The following is a 12,412-nucleotide window of genomic DNA, read 5'->3' on the forward strand; positions in this document are numbered from 1 at the left end:
TGTGTTGCTGTGTTGTCATGCTGAAGATATAGGAGGGTAGATGAATAGAATGTCTCTATGGTACATGTCAATGTGTTGCTGTGTTGTCATGCTGAAGATATCAGGGGTAGATGAATAGAATGTCTCTATGGTACATGATGTGTTGCTGTGTTGTCATGCTGAAGATATAGGGGGTAGATGAATAGAATGTCTCTATGGTACATGATGTGTTGCTGTGTTGTCATGCTGAAGATATAGGGGGTAGATGAATAGAATGTCTCTATGGTACATGATGTGTTGCTGTGTTGCCATGCTGAAGATATAGGGGGTAGATGAATAGAATGTCTCTATGGTACATGATGTGTTGCTGTGTTGCCATGCTGAAGATATAGGGGGTAGATGAATAGAATGTCTCTATGGTACATGATGTGTTGCTGTGTTGCCATGCTGAAGATATAGGGGGTAGATGAATAGAATGTCTCTATGGTACATGATGTGATGCTGCATATATCCTCACATATTGACCTGGTTATGTATTTAAGGTGCATCCAAAATGCTCCTTATATAGTGTGCTACCCCAAAAAAGTGCACTATAAAGGCAATAGTGGTATTTGGGGCGCTGCCTAAGTGTGTCTGAGTTCATCTGAGCATTGTTAGGTTGCTCCTTACTGTGCTCACCACTCATAGGGTCAAATGGGGACACTTGTGCAACTCTGATAAATATTAATGCGTCTTTTGAATTGAAATTCGAGTCTTTCCTCAACTACAGGATTAGTCTCAGTTCATCAGAGGATGCTGGGTTCTCCTTGCTTGCCAGCTATATGGGTGAATGAGGACCAATCCTAATACGGGATATGATTTAGCACCTAACTCAGATACTTGGATGAATGAGGACTAATCCTAATATGGGATATGATTTAGCACCTAACTCAGATACTTGGATGAATGAGGACTAATCCTAATATGGGATATGATTTAGCACCTAACTCAGATACTTGGATGAATGAGGACTAATCCTAATATGGGATATGATTTAGCACCTAACTCAGATACTTGGATGAATGAGGACTAATCCTAATATGGGATATGATTTAGCAGCACCTAACTCAGATACTTGGATGAATGAGGACTAATCCTAATATGGGATATGATTTAGCACCTAACTCAGATACTTGGATGAATGAGGACTAATCCTAATACGGGATATGATTTAGCACCTAACTCAGATACTTGGATGAATGAGGACTAATCCTAATACGGGATATGATTTAGCACCTAACTCAGATACTTGGATGAATGAGGACTAATCCTAATACGGGATATGATTTAGCACCTAACTCAGATACTTGGATGAATGAGGACTAATCCTAATATGGGATATGATTTAGCACCTAACTCAGATACTTGGATGAATGAGGACTAATCCTAATACGGGATATGATTTGGCACCTAACTCAGATACTTGGATGAATGAGGACTAATCCTAATATGGGATATGATTTAGCACCTAACTCAGATACTTGCACAACTCTGTCATGAATATTAACAGGAATTGAGACTCTATCCTCAGGTTGTGATTGGTCTCAGAACCCCTCTGTTACCATAGCAGGTGGCTATGACTGAGAATAAGTCTAAAACGGCACCCTATTCCCTATAGGACACTGGTAAAAAAAAGTAGTGCCTTATATAAGGTGCCGAGATGGTAGATGGCATCAGCAGACTGTCTGGTGTTGCTATGGCTGCCAGTCACATACCCTGTCTCTGCCCACTCTAGAGGACCCACACCAGACAGACAGACAGACTCCTTTGATCTCTAATTACAATCAGACTGCACAAGTCATCACTGACTGACTCATTTATGCATTCTCTTTTTTCATTTTCTTTGTCACTTTCTCTCTTGTTCTCCATGGTTCTTTCTCACTCTTCTCCTATTATGTATGTCCCTCTCTCGTTCTCTCTCTCCTCTCTCTCTCGTTCTCGCTCCTCTCGTTCTCTCGCTCCTCTCGTTCTCTCGCTCTTCTTGTTCTCTCGCTCTTCTTGTTCTCTCGCTCTTCTTGTTCTCTCGCTCTTCTTGTTCTCTCTCTCCTCTCGTTCTCTCTCTCCTCTCGTTCTCTCTCTCCTCTCGTTCTCTCTCTCCTCTCTCGTTCTCTCTCTCCTCTATCTCGTCTTCTCTCGTTTTCTCCTCTCTCGTTCTCTCCTCTCTCTCGTTCTCTCTCCTCTCTCTCGTTCTCTCTCCTCTCTCGTTCTCTCTCTCTCCTCTCTCGTTCTCATTTTCTCTCTCTCTCATGCTAAATCAAATCAAATCCATTTTTATTTGTCACATACACATGTTTTGCAGATGTTAATGCGAGTGTAGCGAAATGCTTGTGCTTCTAGTTCCGACAATGCAGTAATAACCAACAAGTAATCTAACTAACAATTCCAAAACTACTGTCTTATACACAAGTGTAAGGGGATAAAGAATATGTACATAAAGATATATGAATGAGTGATGGTACAGAGCAGCATAGGCAAGATACAGTAGATGGTATCGAGTACAGTATATACATATGAGATGAGTATGTAAGCAAAGTGGCATAGTTAAAGTGGCTAGTGATACATGTATTACATAAGGATGCAGTAGATGATACGGAGTACAGTATATACGTATACATATGAGATGAATAATGTAGGGTAAGTAAACATTATATTAGGTAGCATTGTTTAAAGTGGCTAGTGATATATTTTACATAATTTCCCATCAATTTCCATTATTAAAGTGGCTGGAGTTGAGTCAGTGTGTTGGCAGCAGCCACTCAATGTTAGTGGTGGCTGTTTATCAGACTGATGGCCTTGAGATAGAAGCTGTTTTTCAGTCTCTCGGTCCCGGCTTTGATGCACCTGTACTGACCTCACCTTCTGGATGATAGCGGGGTGAACAGGCAGTGGCTCGGGTGGTTGTTGTCCTTGATGATCTTTATGGCCTTCCGGTAACATCGGGTGGTGTAGGTGTCCTGGAGGGCAGATAGTTTGCCCCCTGTGATGCGTTGTGCAAACCTCACTACCCTCTGGAAAGCCTTGCGGTTGTGGGCGGAGCAGTTGCCGTACCAGGCGGTGATACAGCCCGCCAGGATGCTCTCGATTGTGCATCTGTAGAAGTTTGTGAGTGCTTTTGGTGACAAGCCAAATTTCTTCAGCCTCCTGAGGTTGAAGAGGCGCTGCTGCGCCTTCTTCACGATGCTGTCTGTGTGAGTGGACCAATTCAGTTTGTCTGTGATGTGTATGCCGAGGAACTTAAAACTTACTACCCTCTCCACTACTGTTCCATTGATGTGGATAGGGGGGTGTTCCCTCTGCTGTTTCCTGAAGTCCACAATCATCTCCTTAGTTTTGTTGACATTGAGTGTGAGGTTATTTTCCTGACACCACACTCCGAGGGCCCTCACCTCCTCCCTGTAGGCCGTCTCGTCGTTGTTGGTAATCAAGCCTACCACTGTTGTGTCGTCCGCAAACTTGATGATTGAGTTGGAGGCATGCGTGGCCACGCAGTCGTGGGTGAACAGGGAGTACAGGAGAACAGGAGAGGGCTCAGAACGCACCCTTGTGGGGCCCCAGTGTTGAGGATCAGCGGGGTGGAGATGTTGTTGCCTACCCTCACCACCTGGGGGCGGCCCGTCAGGAAGTCCAGTACCCAGTTGTACATGGCGGGGTCGAGACCCAGGGTCTCGAGCTTGATGACGAGCTTGGAGGGTACTATGGTGTTGAATGCCGAGCTGTAGTCGATGAACAGCATTCTCACATAGGTATTCCTCTTGTCCAGATGGATCAGGGCAGTGTGCAGTGTGGTTGAGATTGCATCGTCTGTGGACCTATTTGGGCGGTAAGCAAATTGGAGTGGGTCTAGGGTGTCAGGTAGGGTGGAGGTGATACGGTCCTTGACTAGTCTCTAAAAGCACTTCATGGTGACTGAAGTGAGTGCTACGGGCGGTAGTCGTTTAGCCCAGTTACCTTAGCTTTCTTGGGAACAGGAACAATGGTGGCCCTCTTGAAGCATGTGGGAACAGCAGACTGGTATAGGGATTGATTGAATATGTCCGTAAACACACCAGCCAGCTGGTCTGCGCATGCTCTGAGGGCGCGGCTAGGTATGCCGACTGGGCCTGCAGCCTTGCGAGGGTTAACACGTTTAAATGTTTTACTCACCTCGGCTGCAGTGAAGGAGAGTCTGCATGTTTTCGTTGCAGGCCGTGTCAGTGGCACTGTATTGTCCTCAAAGCAGGCAAAAAAGTTATTTAGTCTGCCTGGGAGCAAGACATCCTGGTCCGTGACTGGGCTGGTTTTCTTTTTGTAGTCCGTGATTGACTGTAGACCCTGCCACATACCTCTTGTGTCTGAGCCATTGAATTGAGATTCTACTTTGTCTCTATACTGACGCTTAGCTTGTTTGATAGCCTTGCGGAGGGAATAGCTGCACTGTTTGTATTCGGTCATGTTTCCAGTCACCTTGCCCTGATTAAAAGCAGTGGTTCGCGCTTTCAGTTTCACGCGAATGCTGCCATCAATCCACGGTTTCTGGTTTGGGAATGTTTTAATCGTTGCTACGGGAACGACATCTTCAACACATGTTCTAATGAACTCGCACACCGAATCAGCGTATTCGTCAATGTTGTTGTCTGACGCAATACGAAACATATCCCAGTCCACATGATGGAAGCAGTCTTGGAGTGTGGAATCAGCTTGGTCGGACCAGCGTTGGACAGACCTCAGCCTGGAAGCTTCTTGTTTTAGTTTCTGTCTGTAGGCAGGGATCAGCAAAATGGAGTCGTGGTCAGATTTTCCGAAAGGAGGGCAGGGCCTTATATGCGTCGCGGAAGTTAGAATAACAATGATCCAAGGTTTGCCAGCCCTGGTTGCGCAATCGATATGCTGATACAATTTAGGGAGTCTTGTTTTCAGATTAGCCTTGTTAAAATCCCCAGCTACAATGAATGCAGCCTCAGGATGTATGGATTCCAGTTTGCAAAGAGTCAAATAAAGTTCGTTCAGAGCCATCGATGTGTCTGCTTGGGGGGGAATATATACGGCTGTGATTATAATCGAAGAGAATTCTCTTGGTAGATAATGCGGTTAACATTTGATTGTGAGGAATTCTAAATCAGGTGAACAGAAGGATTTGAGTTCCTGTATGTTTCTGTGATCACACCACATCTCGTTAGCCATAAGGCATACGCCCCCGCCCCTCTTACTAGAAAGATGTTTGTTTCTGTCGACGCGATGCGTGGAGAAACCCGCTTGCTGCACCGACTACGATAGCGTCTCTCCAGTGAGCCATGTTTCCGTGAAGCAAAGAATGTTACAGTCTCTGATGTCCCTCTGGAATGCTACCCTTGCTTGGATTTCATCAACCTTGTTGTCAAGAAACTGGACATTGGCAAGAAGAATGCTAGGGAGTGGTGCACGATGTGCCCGTCTCCGGAGTCTGACCAGAAGACCGCCTCGTTTCCCTCTTTTACGGAGTCGTTTTTTTGGGTCGCCGGCTGGGATCCATTCCATTGTCCTGGTTGAAAGGCAGAACACAGGATCCGGTTCGCGAAAGTCATATTCTTGGTCGTACTGATGGTTAGTTGACGCTGATCTTATATTCAGTAGTTCTTTTCGACTGTATGTAATGAAACCTAAGATGACCTGGGGTACTAATGTAAGAAATAACACGCAAAAAAAACAAAAAACTGCATAGTTTCCTAGGAACGCAAAGCAAGGCGGCCATCTCTGTCGGCGCCGGAAGTAGACATGCTGACAGTATTGCAGAGGTTTAATTCTCTTAATGAATAGAGGATTGGTGGTAATAAAGGTAGTGATGATGGGCGGAGGAAAGAGAAGACGTGCTTATTTGATTTATTATCAGAGAATTAGGGTGTCCCTCAAATGGTACCCTGTACATTACACTGTAATGGGTAAAACCATGACACGGTCAACACTGTAATGGGTTGACTGCTGAGCAGGTCTGTGTGAACTCTTCTGACTGAGACGGATCTGATTTCTGTCCACGCTGCTGAGCAGGTCTGTGTGAACTCTTCTGACTGAGACGGATCTGATTTCTGTCCACGCTGCTGAGCAGGTCTGTGTGAACTCTTCTGACTGAGACGGATCTGATTTCTGTCCACGCTGCTGAGCAGGTCTGTGTGAACTCTTCTGACTGAGACGGATCTGATTTCTGTCCACGCTGCTGAGCAGGTCTGTGTGAACTCTTCTGACTGAGATGGATCTGATTCCTCCTCTGTCTGATAAGCCCGTTGGTGTTCCTGACTGTGGCCTGGACTGGGAGGGTATGAAGAGTGGTGAGATGTCCGCCCGCCCATGTTAGTGAATCGGCTGGCTGTGTGGAAACCAGACTTCTAACCAAATGCCCCTGCCCAGCCCTGCCTTGCCTTGCCCAGCCCTGCCTTGCCCAGCCCTGCCTTGCCTTGCCTTGCCCAGCCCTGCCTTGCCTTGCCCAGCCCTGCCTTGCCCAGCCCTGCCTTGCCTTGCCCAGCCCTGCCTTGCCCAGCCCTGCCTTGCCCAGCCCTGCCTTGCCTTGCCCAGCCCTGCCTTGCCTTGCCCAGCCCTGCCTTGCCCAGCCCTGCCTTGCCTTGCCTTGCCCAGCCCAGCCCTGCCTTGCCCAGCCCCGCCCAGCCCTGCCTTGCCTTGCCTTGCCCAGCCCTGCCTTGCCTTGCCCAGCCCAGCCCAGCCCAGCCCTGCCATGCCCAGCCCAGCCCAGCCTTGCCCAGCCCTGCCTTGCCTTTCCTTGCCCAGCCCAGCCCTGCCTTTCCTTGCCCAGCCCAGCCCTGCCTTGCCTTGCCTTGCCCAGCCCTGCCTTGCCTTGCCCAGCCCTGCCTTGCCTTTCCTTGCCCAGCCCAGCCCTGCCTTGCCTTGCCTTGCCCAGCCCTGCCTTGCCTTGCCCAGCCCTGCCTTGCCTTGCCCAGCCCTGCCTTGCCCAGCCCTGCCTTGCCTTGCCTTGCCCAGCCCAGCCCTGCCTTGCCCAGCCCAGCCCAGCCCTGCCTTGCCTTGCCTTGCCCAGCCCTGCCTTGCCTTGCCCAGCCCAGCCCAGCCCAGCCCTGCCTTGCCCAGCCCAGCCCTGCCTTGCCCAGCCCTGCCTTGCCTTTCCTTGCCCAGCCCAGCCCTGCCTTTCCTTGCCCAGCCCAGCCCTGCCTTGCCTTGCCTTGCCCAGCCCTGCCTTGCCTTGCCCAGCCCTGCCTTGCCTTTCCTTGCCCAGCCCAGCCCTGCCTTGCCTTGCCTTGCCCAGCCCTGCCTTGCCTTGCCTTGCCCAGCCCTGCCTTGCCCAGCCCTGCCTTGCCCAGCCCAGCCCTGCCCTGCCTTGCCCAGCCCAGCCCAGCCCAGCCCAGCCCTGCCTTGCCTTGCCCTGCCTAGCAGAGGAGAAGTGGGCAACACATTTAGAGAATGCCAGCCGGATACCCCAGCCCCTTCCAGGTCTGGTCTGGGGCTCCTCTCCTCTGCAATCTCAGCCATGACTGACTGAACTCTGGCCAACACTGGTCCAACAGCCAGGCCAGACTTCCATTCCTCTACATCTCTTAAAGCTCCAACATACAGAACCCTTTGGTATACAATACAGTCTGTTCAACACCACATACAGAACCCTTTGGTATACAATACAGTCTGTATGACGCCCAAGGAACAGTGGGTTAACTGCCTGTTCAGGGGCAGAACGGCAGATTTTGTACCTTGTCAGCTCGGGGATTTGAACTTGCAACCTTTCGGGTTACTCGTCCAATGCTCTAACCACTAGGCTACACTGCCGCCCCTAACAAGCCCCTCGTAGCAGAGGGCGTACCAAAGCCCCCACACACACTGCATCAATGTTACTGTACAGTATATTAGAGTATACTATAGTAGGTTTCCCAAACTCTGTCCTGCCAGAGAGGGGTGGACACTGATCTGATGGGAGATGGCCAGAGGGAGGGGTGGACACTGGTCTGATGGGAGATGGCCAGAGGGAGGGGTGGACACTGATCTGATGGGAGATGGCCAGAGGGAGGGGTGGACACTGATCTGATGGGAGATGGCCAGAGAGAGGGGTGGACACTGATGGAGATAGCCAGGGAAGAGGGGTGGACACTGATAGAGAGAGCCAGGGAAGAGGGATGGACACTGTTGGAGACAGCCAGAGAGAGGGATGGACACTGTTGGAGACAGCCAGAGAGAGGGATGGACACTGTTGGAGATAGCCAGAGGGATGGGTGGACATTGATATGATGAAAGATAGCCAGAGAGAGGGGTAGACACTGATGGAGATAGCCAGAGGGATGGGTGGACACTGATGGAGATAGCCAGAGAGAGGGGTGGACACTGATGGAGATAGCCAGAGAGAGGGGTGGACACTGATGGAGATAGCCAGAGAGAGGGGTGGACACTGATGGAGATAGCCAGAGGGAGGGGTGGACACTGATGGAGATAGCCAGAGGGAGGGGTGGACACTGATGGAGATAGCCAGAGAGAGGGGTGGACACTGATGGAGATAGCCAGAGAGAGGGGTAGACACTGATGGAGATAGCCAGAGAGAGGGGTGGACACTGATGGAGATAGCCAGAGAGAGGGGTGGACACTGATGGAGATAGCCAGAGAGAGGGGTGGACACTGATGGAGATAGCCAGAGGGATGGGTGGACACTGATGGAGATAGCCAGAGAGAGGGGTGGACACTGATGGAGATAGCCAGAGAGAGGGGTGGACACTGATGGAGATAGCCAGAGAGAGGGGTGGACACTGATGGAGATAGCCAGAGAGAGGGGTGGACACTGATGGAGATAGCCAGAGAGAGGGGTGGACACTGATGGAGATAGCCAGAGAGAGGGGTGGACACTGATGGAGATAGCCAGAGAGAGGGGTGGACACTGATGGAGATAGCCAGAGAGGGGTGGACACTGATGGAGATAGCCAGAGAGAGGGGTGGACACTGATGGAGATAGCCAGAGGGATGGGTGGACACTGATGGAGATAGCCAGAGGGATGGGTGGACACTGATGGAGATAGCCAGAGGGATGGGTGGACACTGATGGAGATAGCCAGAGGGATGGGTGGACCCTGATGGAGATAGCCAGAGAGAGGGGTGGACACTGATGGAGATAGCCAGAGAGAGGGGTAGACACTGATGGAGATAGCCAGAGGGATGGGTAGACACTGATGGAGATAGCCAGAGGGATGGGTGGACACTGATGGAGATAGCCAGAGGGATGGGTGGACACTGATGGAGATAGCCAGAGAGAGGGGTAGACACTGATGGAGATAGCCAGAGGGATGGGTGGACACTGATGGAGATAGCCAGGGAAGTGGGTGACTATTGGAGGATGTCAACATCCCACCATCACAACAGCTCTCCATCTTAATAGTCGCACCCTATTCCCTATATAATAATAATAATAATAATAATATATCCCATTTAGCAGACGCTTTTGTCCAAAGCGACTTACAAGTCGGCTGGGGCCACTACTTTTACATATGGGTGGCCCCAGTGGGAAACGAACCCACGACGCTTGGCGTTGCAAGCGCCATGCTCTACCGACTGAGCCACACAGGATGATGGTGCAGTAATTGTGGGCGCTATGTAGGGAATAGGGTGCCACTTGGAGCATAATCACTGACATTCTCCTGCTAACTGATTTATTTCACTGCCATACCACACTAGTAAAGCACTTAGAATGAATGACCAATACATTACTTCATTCTAAGTGCTGTCCTAGTGCGGATACTGAAATGAAGTACTTGTCTCCTATGGAAGTCCTATGTGATCCTGAGGAATTGCTGTTGGGAGGTTATATTTGAATTTCCCTCGTCAGCCCACTGATTACGACACCTCGAGAGGGAGGGCTGCATCTCTGAAGTAGTTAAGTAATCAGACCAACCCACATTAGAAATTCTTTAGTGTCTGCAGATGTGGCTTGGCTTCATCATAACAGCAGCATTGTGTGTGTGGACACCGCGAGTCACGTGGACAAGCCAGAAGACTGATAAGTAGCTAATCAAATGGCTCCACGCTGCTGCTTCTGATCTATCCTGTTACCTATTCACTTTACCCCTACCTATATGTTCATACTGTATCTACCTTCATTACCTCGTACCCCTGCACATCATCTCTTTACCCCTATCTATATGTCCATACTGTATCTACCTTCATTACCTCGTACCCCTGCACATCATCTCTTTACCCCTATCTATATGTCCATACTGTATCTACCTTCATTACCTCGTACCCCTGCACATCATCTCTTTACCCCTACCTATATGTCCATACTGTATCTACCTTCATTACCTCGTACCCCTGCACATCATCTCTTTACCCCTACCTATATGTCCATACTGTATCTACCTTCATTACCTCGTACCCCTGCACATCATCTTTACCCCTACCTATATGTCCATACTGTATCTAACTTCATTACCTCGTACCCCTGCACATCATCACTTTACCCCTACCTATATGTCCATACTGTATCTACCTTCATTACCTCGTACCCCTGCACATCATCTCTTTACCCCTATCTATATGTCCATACTGTATCTACCTTCATTACCTCGTACCCCTGCACATCATCTCTTTACCCCTATCTATATGTCCATACTGTATCTACCTTCATTACCTCGTACCCCTGCACATCATCTCTTTACCCCTACCTATATGTCCATACTGTATCTACCTTCATTACCTCGTACCCCTGCACATCATCTTTACCCCTACCTATATGTCCATACTGTATCTACCTTCATTACCTCGTACCCCTGCACATCATCTTTACCCCTACCTATATGTCCATACTGTATCTACCTTCATTACCTCGTACCCCTGCACATCATCTCTTTACCCCTATCTATATGTCCATACTGTATCTACCTTCATTACCTCGTACCCCTGCACATCATCTCTTTACCCCTACCTATATGTCCATACTGTATCTACCTTCATTACCTCGTACCCCTGCACATCATCTTTACCCCTACCTATATGTCCATACTGTATCTACCTTCATTACCTCGTACCCCTGCACATCATCTTTACCCCTACCTATATGTCCATACTGTATCTACCTTCATTACCTCGTACCCCTGCACATCATCTCTTTACCCCTACCTATATGTCCATACTGTATCTACCTTCATTACCTCGTACCCCTGCACATCATCTCTTTACCCCTACCTATATGTCCATACTATATCTACCTTCATTACCTCGTACCCCTGCACATCATCACTTTACCCCTACATATATGTCCATACTGTATCTACCTTCATTACCTCGTACCCCTGCACATCATCTCTTTACCCCTACCTATATGTCCATACTGTATCTACCTTCATTACCTCGTACCCCTGCACATCATCTCTTTACCCCTACCTATATGTCCATACTGTATTTACCTTCATTACCTCGTACCCCTGCACATCATCTCTTTACCCCTACCTATATGTCCATACTGTATCTACCTTCATTACCTCGTACCCCTGCACATCATCTCTTTACCCCTACCTATATGTCCATACTGTATCTCCCTTCATTACCTCGTACCCCTGCACATCATCTCGCTACTGGTACTCCCTGTATATAGCCATGTTATTACCTGGTACTCCCTGTATATAGCCATGTTATTACCTGATATTCCCTGTATATAGCCATGTTATTACCTGGTATTCCATGTATATAGCCATGTTATTACCTGGTACTCCCTGTATATAGCCATGTAATTAACTGGTACTCCCTGTATATAGCCATGTTATTACCTGGTACTCCCTGTATATAGTCATGTTATTACCTGGTATTCCCTGTATATAGTCATGTTATTACCTGGTATTCCCTGTATATAGCCATGTTATTACCTGGTACTCCCTGTATATAGCCATGTTATTACCTGGTACTCCCTGTATATAGCCATGTTATTACCTGGTATTCCCTGTATATAGTCATGTTATTACCTGGTACTCCCTGTATATAGCCATGTTATTACCTGGTACTCCTGTATATAGCCATGTTATTACCTGGTACTCCCTGTATATAGCCGTGTTATTACCTGGTACTCCCTGTATATAGCCATGTTATTACCTGGTACTCCCTGTATATAGCCATGTTATTACCTGGTACTCCCCCTGTATATAGCCATGTTATTACCTGGTACTCCCCCTGTATATAGCCATGTTATTACCTGGTACTCCCCCTGTATATAGCCATGTTATTACCTGGTACTCCCTGTATATAGCCATGTTATTACCTGGTACTCCCTGTATATAGCCGTGTTATTACCTGGTACTCCCCCTGTATATAGCCGTGTTATTACCTGGTACTCCCCCTGTATATAGCCGTGTTATTACCTGGTACTCCCCCTGTATATAGCCTTGTTATTACCTGGTACTCCCTGTATATAGCCATGTTATTACCTGGTACTCCCTGTATATAGCCATGTTATTACCTG

The sequence above is a fragment of the Oncorhynchus masou genome, unplaced genomic scaffold (genome assembly GCF_036934945.1).
Source record: "Oncorhynchus masou masou isolate Uvic2021 unplaced genomic scaffold, UVic_Omas_1.1 unplaced_scaffold_1540, whole genome shotgun sequence".
NCBI classification, from domain to species: domain Eukaryota; kingdom Metazoa; phylum Chordata; class Actinopteri; order Salmoniformes; family Salmonidae; genus Oncorhynchus; species Oncorhynchus masou.